The following is a 13,810-nucleotide window of genomic DNA, read 5'->3' on the forward strand; positions in this document are numbered from 1 at the left end:
GACCCAACAGTGTCTCCCGCCCTGTAGGACCAACACCAAGATGCTGTGATTGCTGGCCTGCCTGGGCTTCCCATCAAGGCACTGCAGGTAGCAGGTGAGGAATAGTCATCAGGAAGCAGTCAAATGAGTAAGCAAGAGGTCCAGGACAGTGTAGGATGGCCTCTGGGAGCAGAACTTGGAGGGGCTCTGGGGGTAACGGGGGTCACTTCCTCTGCACTCCCTAAAACCCACCTTCTGTCTGTCCGGTCCCCTTCTTTCACTCCCTCCATCTTTCAGGTGCTGTGCCCCTGGAATAAAAGTGGTGAGGAGGACACAGACCCACCTTAGAGGTCACCCCCAAAATATGGAAGCTCCTTTCTTGGTTATTATCTTTTTTTTTTTTTTTTTTTTTTAGTTTTCCAAGGAAATTCTATATAAGCAGCCCAAGTGTCCTGATTCATTAATTTTGGACTGAAAAATGTTATTCCCTACTATGCAGGATGGAAAAAATGGAATGTCCCTATATTAGCCACCACCAGGTCCCACTGCCAGCTCAACTCCTGAGATCTGCCAGCCACGCCCCCACTTTGATTTTGCTGAGATTGGCGGCATTCAGGTCAGTTCTGTAATTATAATGAAATCTTCCATGCTTTGTCTCTTTCCTGATTTTTAAAACTGAAAACCAATATACAGCATCTCAATACAATGTAAGTATCATGCAGTGCAGATTTCTGTCCCAGCTATGACGGAGTAACAGGGACTGAACTGACCCTCCAATTTTAAGCAACTAAAATAAGGTAAAATATAAAACAATCGTTTTGAAGCCTTGAAAACAGGCAGCGCAAGGGAGTGACTTCTAAGAGATAGGAAACAAACGAAATGGTTCCTATGGTTCCCCAGCTTCCCACCTGTAGGTGGTACCTAGGCTTCGGCACAGAACGCAGGGGCTCCCTGAGTTGAGAATTCGGGGAGGACAGGTGACTAGAATTTGCAGAGCAGAGGATCTGAGGGGAGAGAAATGTATGGGAAGGGGAGCTGCATAGAGACGGGGCTCCAGATTCTGCAGACTTCCCCCAGAGCCTCCAGCGATGTATTGATCAGGGCCTGCGTATAATGGGGTATATAGGAAATCAGTGAAGCTATAGAAGACTTGAACAATGAATGCTTCAACCACCCCAACTAATGGATATCCATAGACCCCTCCACCCAACACTAGCGGAATACACAACCTTTTCAAGTGCACACAGAACACTTACCCAGATTGACCATATTTCAAGTCATAAAACAAGTCACAATACGTGTAAAAGGATTTAAATTATACAAGTCATGATCTTGATCCAAATAGAATTAAATTAAAAATCAATAATTGAAAGATACTTGGAAAATCCCAAATATTTGACTGAACAGCACATGCTTCTAAATAACCCATGGTTCAAAGAAGAAATCAAAATGGAAATTGGAAAGTCTTTTGAACTGAGTGAAAATGAAAACCTGACATGTCAAAATTTGGGGAGTGCAGCTAATATAGTGCCTAGAGGAAAATTTTAGCACTAAGAACCTACGTTATAACCAAAAGGAAGGATTTCAAATTAATGACCAAAGCTTTCAACTTAAAAATCCAGAAAAAGAACAAAGTAATCCTAAGTAAGCATAAAAATGAAAATAAAGAGCAGAAACCAATGAAAGAAAAAGGGGGAAACTATAGAGAAAACCAATAAAAGCTGATTGTCTTAAAAGATCAAAAACTGATAAACTTCTATCCCAACCGAACAAGAAAAAATAGAGAAGGCAAAACAATGACCAATATCAGGAATGAGAGAGTGGATCTCACCTAATATTCTAGTTACTATGAGGAAAAAATTGAACATTATGAAAAACATTTGGCCAATAAAATTGACAACATAGATGAAGTGGAAAACTCCTTCAAAGATGTAAACTACCAAAATTAAGAAAAAATAGCTAATGTGAATAGTCCTATATCTGATAAAGAAATTGAGTTTGTCATTAAAGCCCTTACAACAAGAAAAACTACAGGCCCACATAGTTTCAAGGGTGAAGTTTACCAGTATTTAAGGAAGAAATAACATCAATTCTACACTAACTCTTCCAGATAATAGAAGAGGCAGGACCCCTTCCCTTATCATTTGATGAAGCCATTCTTACTGTGATATTTAATCAAACACATCACAAGGAATGATACCAGCAAACAATATTCCTCACAAACAAAGATGCAAAAGTTCTTACCAAAGTTTTAGCAAATATATGCATACACATGTGATGTTATATCATGACAAAGTGAGATTCATCCCAGGAAAGCAAAGTTGACTTAATGTCAAAAATGAGTCAATGAACTTTACCATATTAATGTACTAAAGAGGAAAAACCTATTGTCATCTCAGTAGAAGAAGCACTTAAAATTCAATATTAATTTGTGATAAAAGTCCTCAAAAACTAGGAATAAAATGAAATTTCTGCATCTGATAAAGGCCATCTACCCAAAACCTATATCTTCCTAAGATTGAAAACAAGGTAAACATGCCTGCTCTCATCTTTAATTATTTCATCACTTTTACTCAACATTTTACTGGAGTTTCTGTCTAGTAAAATAAGGCAAGAAGAAAAGGCATGCTGATTAGAAAGAAATAAAACTTTCTGTAGAAAAAAATCCCATGAAGTCCACAAAATAAAAGCTCTAGACTAACAAAGAGTTAGCAAAGTGTCAGGGTTCAAGATTGATGTACAGAAACCAATTGTATATTTACATACTCACAACAAGCAATCGGAACATGGAATTTTAAAAACCATAACCTGTAAAGCACCACTAACAAATACGGAATACTTCACTTTGCTGTACAGCAGAAACTAACACAATATTGTAAAGCATTGTACTCCAATAAAAATTAAGAAAAAATAAAATAAAACAGAAAACAACAACCACAAAAAAAAACCCAAAACAAACAAACAAAAAACAAATATGGAATGCTTAGGCATAAATTTGACAAAAGACATGTGAGACTTCTGCACTGAAAACCACAAACATTGCTGAAATTAAACAAGATCTAACTAAATGGAGTTGTATACCATATTCGTGGATAAGAAGACTCGAAGTTGTTAAGATGTGAATTCTCCCCAGGTTGATCAATGGAATCTCAATCAAAATTCTAGTAGGCTTTTCCTGTAGAAATTGACAAATAGAATCTAAAATTTATATGGAAGTGGAAAGGACCTAGAATAGTTGAAACAACTTTGAAAAAAGAATTAAGTTGGAGGACTTACTCTACCTGATTTTAAGACTAATTATAAAGTTACCTTAATCAAAACAGTATGGTGTTTGCGTAAAGATAGAGTACAATACAGAGTTCCCATATATACAGTCAATTGACTTTTGACAAAAGTACAAAGATAATTCAATGGAGAAATAATGGTCTTTTCAACAAATGATGCTGGATTAAAAAAAAAAACTTTGATCCCAAACTCAGATTAATTTGAAAATTTAATTCGAAATGGATCATAGACCTTAAATTATAAAACTTCCAGAAGAAAATAGGTCAGGAGATCTTTGTAAACTTGGATTAGACAGAGGTTTTTTAGACATGACATCAAAGCACAATCCACATAAGAACAAATCGATTGAATGCACTTCATCAAAACTAGGAACTTTTGCTCTTCAAAGTACACTGTGGAGAGGATGAAAGGACAAGCAGCAGAATGGGAGACTATACCTTCAAATTACACACCTGTAAAGGACTTCTATCCAGAACATATAAAAGCTCTCAAACCTCTACAAAAAGGAAGCCAAGTACCCAATGAAAAGGAGGACAAAAAATGGGACAGATGCTTCAGTAGAACCGTGGATGGCAAAGAAGAGCATGAGAATTACACCGTTAGTCATCAAAGAGATGCAAATGAAAACCACAAAGAGGTACCACAGCTCACGTACTATAATATCTAAAATGAAAAACTCTGACCATCCACGTGAGGATGTGCAACAGCTGGAACCCCTGTGCACTGCCAGTGGGAAAACAAAGCAGTGCAGCCACTTTGGAAAACAGTCGCAGTTCATTGGATAAACATGTACCTACTGCTGTATGACTCAGCCATTCCACTCCCAGAGAAAGAAAATATACGCTTATATAAAGACTTGTGCACCAGTGTTCATAGACTTTTAGTTTTAATAGCCCCAAAAGGGAGACAATCCAAATGTTCATCAAGTGGTGAGTGCATAAAAGAATTGTGTATATTTGTGCAATTGAAACTATTCAGCCATAAAAAGGAATGATACCGTTAATACTGGCAACAGCATGAATGAATCTTAAAATAATTTTGTGGGGGGAAAAATGAGGATACGTTCTATGCTCCCCTTTATATAGAAATCATAGAAAATGCAAACCATATTGACTGAAAGCCTCTCAGTGGTAGGGAATTAGGGAGGATGGATTACAAAGCGCACAGGAAGTTTTCGGGGGTGATAGATATGTTCACTGTCTTAACTGTAGTTACAGTTTCATAAATGTCAAATGTATCCAATTTTATACTTTCAATATATACAGTTTAATTGCCTGTCAACTGCCCCTCAGCAATGCTGTTTTAAAAAGAAATATTATCAAATTGTAAAATACTGAAGAAAAAGATAAACATTAAAAGTACTTGGAAAGAAAGGACCTATTAGTGATAAAAAAAAAACTGTAATTAGATTGAGAGCAAACTTCACACTTGTGACCATCACGACCACACAGAGTGGATTAGTATATTCCACTAATAACATGTGGTATAATAGTATATTGTTGATCTAGAATTCTATACCCAGATGAACAGTGTTCAAGAGAGAGTATAAAACCAAAAATCCCTGAGAGATTGTTTCACTGAAGACCCTCACAGAACATGCTACCGAGAGGTGAATTTTGGCTAAAAGAAAAGTGAACCCAGGAAGACGGAATGGAATGCATGAGGCTAGAGTGAGTGAAAAACCACGTAGGGAAACCTAGACAGCGTTGCCTAAGAAGAAGAAGAATGTCACAGGTAACTAGTACTGGAGGTATAACAATACCACTGACTGGACAGCTACATGTAAAAGAATGAAATAAGAACATTCTTTAACACCATACACAGAAATAAACTCAAAATGAATTAAAGACCTAGATGTGAGACAGGAAACCATAAAACTCCTAGAAGAAAACACAGGTGGAAGAGTCTTTGACATAAATCACAGCAATATTTTTTTGATCTGTCGCCTAAGGCAAGGGAAAACAAAAGCAAAAATAAACAAATGGGACGTCATTTTAAAAAGCTTTTGCACAGCAAAGGAAACCATCGACAAAATGAAAAGACAACCTACTGAGTGGTGGGAAATATCTGCAAATGATATGGCAGATGAGGGGTTAACATCCAAAATACAAACAGCTCAACAGCGAAAACAAACAACCCAATCTAAAAATGGGCAGAAGACCTGAACAGATATTTTCCCAAAGAAGACATACAGATGGCCAACAGGCACACGAAAAGACGCTCAGCATCAGGGAACTGCAAATCAAAACCACAATGAGATATCACCTCACACCTGTCAGACAGCTCTCAGCAAAACGACAATAAATAACAAGTGTTGGCAAGGTTGTGGAGAAAAAGGAGCCCTCCTACACTGTTGGTGGGAATGTAAATTGGTGCAGCTACTGTGGAAAACAGTGTGGAGGTGCCTCAAAAAATTAAAAATAGAATTATCATATGACCCAGCAATTCCACTCCTTGGTATATATCCAAAGAAAAACAAAATAGTAATTCAAATAGATACGTGCACCTCAGTGTTCATAGCAGCACTATTCACAATAGCCAAGACATGGAAGCAGCCTAAGTGTCCACTGATAGATGAATGGATAAATAAGATGTGGTACATATATACAATGGAATATTACTCAGCCATAAAAAAGAATGAGACTTTGCCATTTGCAACAACATGGGTGGACTTGGAAAGTATTATGCCTAGTAAAATAAGATAAATACTGTAACGTATCACTTATATGTGGATACTGTAAGATATCACTTATATGTGGAATCAAAAATATAAAACAAACTAGTGAATGTAACAGGAAAGAAACAGACTCACAGATATACAGAACGAACTTGGGAAAGAGAAGGGGAGGGGGCAAGATAGGGGGAGGGGAGTAAGAGGCGCAAACTATTATGTATAAAATAAATAAGCTACAAGGATATATTGTATAGCACAGGGAATACAGCCAATATTTTATAAAAACTATAAATGGAGTATAACCTTTAAAAATTGTGAATTACTATGTTACACACCTAAAACATATATAATATTGTAAATGAACTATACCTCAACTTTAAAAAAAGAAAAGAAAAAATACTTCCGAAACAAACATTAGAGAAGACAGACACTAATTCATGAGTCTAGGGGGACAAAAAAATCTTAGCAATCTAAGAACACGAGAGAATTTCCCTGTCCTGATAGAGATGATCACATCCCACAGAGAAGGTTAGCCGCGATGGTAAAATTCAGCACCGCTGCCCTTTCACATCAGACCCGCTTTTATGCCTTATTGTGGTTGAACACCTAGAAACACCCTGTGGCAAGAAAAACAGAGTCTAGAAAGGGGGAAAAGCCCGAAACTGTCACCATTTGCAGACTGTTTCAAAAGAGAACAATCAAAGTAATCTACAGACAGCTATTAAAGTTCATCAGGGAATTCAATGAGTTGCAGAATATAAATTCAACATAAAAGTTACTTGCAAAGGTTAGATAACTTAGTATTGTAAGATGCCATTAACTGTCCAAAAACACAAGATTTCTAGGGGTGCGTATGCAAAACCTTTCTAATAGGAATTTTGTTGGCTGGACTTCGTTGAAAGTGTGAAAGACCTAAAAAGTGAGAGATGCACCATATTCGTGAACAGGAAGACTCAAAAATGGTGAAAATTCCCTGTGTTTCCAGTCTATATCCAAAATGGGTTTTTCAAGGTGATTTACAAAATCAATACATAAGAGCAATGGGTCAAAAATGGCCAAGACATACCTGAAGATAAAGGTCAGAGACTTACCTCAGAGAACAAGACTTATTTTATAAAGTTACCTGTTTCAAAAAATAATGAAACTGGAGAGACAGCTGGGACAAGACCTACTGTGTACGTGAACTCAATATGTGATAGAGGGGACCTCCTTCCCCACGGTGGGCTACAGCCATGGACCCAGCACGACAGAAAAAATGATGCTTCATGTCAGGTGGGTAAAAACCTCCATGTGAATATGCAAAACTGCCAAAGACAACATAAAATTTTATACCAATATCACAAAACCTAAGGGAAAGTTTGGTGTATCAGACACATTAAAATTTATAATTCTGTTCAGCAAAAGACACCATCAATAAGGCAAGAAATACAAGCCTCAGTCTGGGAGGATATATTTGCAACCCATATAACCAATAAAGTATCACTACCCAGATACATAAGTAATTGCTGAAAATCAATAAGGAAAAGGCAAGTAACCCAAAAGAAAAATGAGCACACGACAGGAAACTATAAATATGAGAGAAAACAATACGCAATAAATATGTGAAAAGATGCTCAACTTCACTGCTAACACCAAGAAACACGAATTAAAACAACAAGAAGCCATTTTTCACCCATAGAGTGTAAAAAATTAATAAGTCTGACACCACCGAGTGTTGCCATGAATTCGTGGAAATGGGAGCTCCAGCCATTGCTGGCGGGCGTGTAAATTGATACAGACGCTTCGGACAGTAATTTGTCAATACTTAATAATAATGATGATGTTTGGCACTTAGCACTTAGAACATGCCAGCCAGGCACGGTTAAAGCGTCGCATGTGGGAATTCACGGAAAGCTGAAGGTACACACCCCACGAGCCCGAAATGCTACCTGCAGTAGAGAACTTCCACTCACCAGCACCTGCAGACAGAAATGAGGCCATCGGTGGGATGGCTGTTTGTAAGGGAAAGCTGGAAAGGACCTGGGAGTTCTTTAGTGGAGAGGGACCAATCAACCATGCCTTATTCCCACCATGGAACGTTCTACCACAGTCAAAAGAAACACTGGGTCTCTTTTGAACCTCACTGGGTTTACATCCATCAACAGGAATACATTTCAAAAACTTGACGTGGAGTGAAAAGGCAAGTTGCAAGAATTTCACACCCTTACCATTTACGTAAACTTTAAAATACATCAAGGGGAGCTTCCCTGGTGGCGCAGTGGTTAAGAATTCGCCTGCCATTGCAGGGGACATGGGTTCGAGCCCTGGTCTGGGAAGATCCCACATGCTGTGGAGCAACTAAGCCCGTGCGCCACAACTACTGAGCCTGCGCTCTAGAGCCCAAGAGCCACAACTACTGAGCCCGTGCACCACAACTACTGAAGCCCACATGCCTAGAGCCCGTGCTCCGCTACAAAGCCCACGCACCGCAATGAAGAGTTGCCCCCGCTCGCTGCAACTAGAGAAAGCCCGCGCGCAGCAACGAAGACCCAACGCAGCCAAAAATAAATAAATAAAATCAATCAATCAATCAGTGACCGTTTGCAGATGTGTGCATGTGATATAAAAGTATAAACGTGCGTGTGGAAATGATACGAACCAACCCTGGCCTAGCAGCCCCTTGCTCCTCCCTTGCACGCCCCCTGGAATGCTGTCCGTCTGTCTGCCAGAGCTGAGGTTCTGGGGTAGCAGAGGTGGGCAGTGCTCAGGGATGCAGGACCAGCTCTGAGGGGCTGGAAGCTGCAGGAGGCCCTTCCGGTGCTTCCAAGACATTCAACATTTGAAATCTACTAATATGATTCGTTATAATTTATGAAAGCAGAATGAACATAGGCTCAACTTAATGCACGTGGAAGAAGCGTTTTTACAACCTCACTTACTCTCAGGATGAGAATTCTTCGAGTGGTGGGAACAGAGGAAGTCTCATGCTCGGTGAAGCAGCAAAGGCTCCGGGTGAAATCTGGGACAAGATGAGGCTGTCAGCCCTCACACTTCTGTTCCACACTGCAGGCCCAACCTTGGAGAGCGCTGAGGGCCAGAAAGGAAGAGGCACAAATTGTGATTTACTAACAGTGTAATCGAGGATAGCAAATCCAGGGGGGGGAAAACAGCAAAAAATAATAAGAGGGTTTAGTAAGATAGAGGCAAGATCAACGTCTGAAAAGCCACAGCTTTCTATATACACCAGGAATAACTGTTTAAAAGAAGCCATCTGTCTCCATTTGCAACAGCCAGAAAAACTGGAAAACATCTTGGGGAAAAAGAAGTAACAGAAATGCAGACAAACCTATGCAAAGAAAAGATGAACTTTCCTGGTAGAAACAAAAGAAAATCTGAGTAAGTGGGAGAGAAATCCCGTTCCTAAATGAGAAAACCGACGCTGTAAAAATGCCCGTGATGCCCAGCGATCTATTCACAGAATGGAACCCCCATCACACTGCAATCACACCTTTTATGGAACTTGATGGACCTACAGAAATCCACCTGGAAAAGAAAATGCTTGGGCGGAGCAAACCCAATTTTGAAAAAGAACAACGAACCCTGGGCTTGCAGACAAGGCACAAATTAGTCCAAAAACAGACCCGTGCACCTACCAGCAGTGAGGACCTGATGGGCATCTCACTCGGGGGAGGGCGGGGGATGTGGGCACGTCTGGAACAGGCTGCCCAGGGGGACAAAATACAAGTACATTTCTAAGTCATGAACACAGGTAGAGTCTGCAGATTAAAGAAATAGATACAAAGACACGCGCGCGCACACACAAAGATAAATAATGCTTGATTTCACTGGTAACCAGGGGTCAGCCAGTGAAAGCAACCATGAGATACTGTTTTTCACCCATAAAATTGGGGGAAAAGGTAAAGGATTGATACTTTCTAACGATGACAAATGTGTAGGAGAAACAGGCCCCCTCCTGTGCAGCCAGTGGGGAATACTTTTTACAGCCTCCTCAGGAAGCAATTTGGGACACTGTCCATCAGAAACATCCATGTGTCCCCCTGGGCCCAGCCCACCCTCTGAGATCTCTGCTCCAGGGAGGCAAGGACACACAGGACAGTGAAAAGTCGTGGGCGGTGCCTGGTGATGGAAAAAAAATAATTAGAAAGAGAAGGAAAGAGAAGCAGCTCAATTTTCATCAGCGGAGGAGAGCGTATTACACGGAAATATTGTCCACAGGACCAAAAACTCTGCAGCCACCAAAAAATAAATAAAATAAAACAAGGTGGGGCTGTGAATGCCAACCCAAAAGCTCCCTGAGACGTCCTGTTAAATATAAAAGAGGGAGTTGAAGACAAGCAGTGAAATATGTCTGGTTCCATTTGTGCAACAGCAGGACCGCCAGACGCAAGTGTGTGCTTTACCCCGTATGTACACACGCGCACGTGCACATAGAGAATGGTCTGGGGGCCTCCCCGCCCTGGGGGGGGCAGGGGAAGCGAGCACGCTTTGTACTTGGGATGCGGTCTCGTGCTCCCACGGTCCCCAGACACGTGTCCCTGTGTGACCCGTACAATTCAAACAAATGACCGTGACAATAAAAAGAAAGGCCGCTGAGTTCACAGGCCTGGAGCTCAAAACAGAAGGAAATGCGAGAGACGGGCCCCTGGAGCCCGGGATGGGACGTGTCTGGGGAAGAAGCGGAGATGGGGGCCCAGGAGGACCCCGGGGTTTGAGTAGAGCGGGGGAAACTGCCGGGTGAGCCAGGAAGTCTGGGGCGGGGTGGGGGGTGGTCAGGGGAAGACCCGAGGGTGGGTGAAGATCAAGGGGTGACCTGGGCCTCCTGAGACTCGGCAGGAACCTTGGAGAAACTGTCAGCAAGGATGCGGGCAGGGGAGCTGGGGAGGGCCGGGGGCCTGAGGGCAAGCTGGTTGGGAAGGGCAGGGCCACGTCTGCGTCTCCCTTTGCCCTTTTGAAGACGGGCACCGTGAGAGCTCGCCGAGCCCAGGGTGGAGAGAGAAGGGGTTGGTGGGGGACGGCTGGGGGCCTCCAGTGGCAGCAGGGGCCTGTCCTCTGTGCCTCAGCTCCGGCCTGGGTGAGGGTGATGCCAGCCTCGCCATCAAGGTGGAGGTGGAGGTGGACGGGCCCCGGGGACAAGAATCGGGGAGTCTCAGTAGACGGTGGGTGACGTGCCCTGAAGCGGGTGGGGTCGCTAAACAGTGCTTGGGGCGCACGGGGTCAGGCCAACGTGACTCTACAGAGGCCTCCAGCCCGGCGCAAATGTCCTTGGTGACCTGGGCAGTGGGCTTCTCCGTCGTGGGTCCTTCCCGCGGCTGCGAGGGAGGGTGGGGGCCACAGAAGGGTCAGGTAGTTCAAGGCAGTGATGGGACCTGGGGCCGGAGGGCTGTGGGCCACATAGGAATGAAGCCCTGGGGGCCTGGGAGGAGGAAGGGCATGGGGGTTGGCAGCTGGGCGTTCTGGGGATCCTGCTGGGGTCAGAGAGCCCAGCGTGGGGCCCTTGGGCCAGAGCTGGAAGCCCGGAGATGGCGCCCCGGGGAGAGATGCGGGGCTATGCTCGGGGACCGTGGCTCCCAGGCTTGCAGGAGGGGCTGGCACCTCACTGCGGCACTGAAATCAGCGCCCATGTGACCTGACCAGGACAGTAGAAGGCGGGTCGCCCGGGGTGGAAGCCCTGGAGGACCAAGGTGCATGGGACCTCTTCCTCTGCATGGGACCCCTGAGCCCCGCACTCAGAAGGCAGCATCAAGAGATGGGGGATCCTGCAGCCTGGCCCCCCAAGAGCCTCGGCGAACAGAACCCCCCCCAGCCCACGTGTGGAATCAGAACCAAACTGGTTGTTTCCAGCCAATGGGATCTGGACTATCTGTCATACCAGCATGAGCCACCCCCCTTGCCCGACGTGCGTGGTCCCCGAGGGAGGGCGAGCAGGGCCGAGTGACGCGGAGCTTGGCAGATCTGCTGGCGGATATGAGTGAGGAAGGGGACCCCACGCCCCACCTCCTCGGCCTGGTGGCCTTTCGTGATCGGGAATAATACTCCCAGAGCAAGACGTGAAAATTCAAACCTGGTTTTGGAAGGAATGTGGCTTCTGGGTTAAACATAAGCCAACACATTTTTTCCACACTCCGGTGTGTCTGCTGTGTTTTGGAGGATGCCAGGGGTGCGAATTTGCGTTCAATGTGGTCATTCAGGGAACGGCTGGAAATGGTAGATTTCTGAAGCATGGGGACCACCTGGGGAGTCTCCAACCCCAAGGCCCCAGCCCACGTCCCAGGAGGAAAAATGACACCACACAGAATCCACTGAAACCAGGAGGGGATTTTTCCTAATTAGAGGCCTGCCGTTACATGTGTGTTGGTTCTAGAAGATGCAGACAGTGCGTCTTCTCTGGTGGCACAGTGGTTGAGAATCCGCCTGCTAACGCAGGGGACACAGGTTCAAGCCCTGGTCTGGGAAGATCCCACATGCCGAGGAGCAGCTAAGCCTGTGCTCCACAACAACTGAGCCCGCGCTCTAGAGCCTGCGAACCACAACTACGGAGCCCACGTGCCACAACTACTGAAGCCCGCGCACCCTAGAGCCCGTGCTCCGCAACAAGAGAAGCCACTGCAATGAGAAGCCCACGCACCGCAACGAAGAGTAGACCCCGCTCGCCGCAACTACAGAAAGTCCACATGCAGCAACAAAGACCCAACACAGCCAAAAATTTTTTAAATAAATAAATAAATAATAAAATAGAAGATGCAGACAGAATCATACCAGTCCCCATTCCTCACCAAGAAAAGTAATTAGAATGCAAGGTCATCTCCATATAATGCATTATGACTTTAATATCAGTAAACTCCCCTTAAATGTTAGATGCAGTGAGGAAATATTAGTTAAATTATCACAGACTAATATGATCAGTTTCTTCTAGGATAAAATGTGATAAATGGGTTTTAATAAACTAAGGAGAATTATACACGTCCTATTCGTGGTTCCTGCCAGTTTTATTTAGAGTAAAATGCCATTGCAATAATTAGTTGGGTTTTACTGTGTTCATTAAAAGCTTTTCTAATGACCGCTTGGAGGAATAAGTACAATTAATTTCTTTCTTGAATATCGGAGAAATTCATCAAACAAACAAAAAGCAAACTCCAGGGCCTGTGCAAGACAGGGTGGGGGCTGGTGGGACTGCGTGCCCAGCCCTGGGACCAGCGATTTCCTGTCTGTCACCGGCACTGAGACTGCCCCGGGATGCAGGATGCGGACCCCAGGTGGAGGCCCCGGCTGGCCCTCTCAGGTGCCAATGAGCTGTGGCTTGAAGGCCTCCTCTCAGCAGCAGTCCTTGACTCCTCCACCCCCAGGGCCCTCTCCTGCCCGGCCTGACTCCAGACTGTGGCTCCTTCATCTCCAGAGGCTGAAGCCACCCTCTTCCTTACCTGTGGCCCCTCGGGGTCCAGCACAGGGACAGCACTCCAGAGGGCTCAGGGGCCAGAAACGTGGATCATACCCATCTCTGTCCCCTGGCTACCTCCTTCCAACCCCTCTGGGGGCCTGCATGGTCTCCAGGGAGCGGGTGGCCAGAGGTGCTGGCTGGGGAGCTTCATGGTGGGACCTCAATACCTTTCCACTGAGGCTGCTCAGCAGTGAAGGGAGACCAGACCCGGACGCCATCTGGCTGCTGCTAAATGCCACGATCCTTCCCACCTACCTGTGCCAGGTGAGCAGGTGCCTCAAGCCGGGGCCTGGGCACTCACGGCATTAGGGTGAGCTGAGAACCATCCCAGTCAGCCCCCCACGGCCACGCGCTCACACACGCTCACACACGGCACAGACTCTCACACACACGCTCACACATGGCACATGCGCTCACACACTGCAGACACGCTCACA

The sequence above is a fragment of the Monodon monoceros genome, unplaced genomic scaffold, assembly GCF_005190385.1.
Source record: "Monodon monoceros isolate NGI ecotype Baffin Bay Population unplaced genomic scaffold, NGI_Narwhal_1 Super_Scaffold_21, whole genome shotgun sequence".
Classification (NCBI taxonomy): Eukaryota; Metazoa; Chordata; class Mammalia; order Artiodactyla; family Monodontidae; genus Monodon; species Monodon monoceros.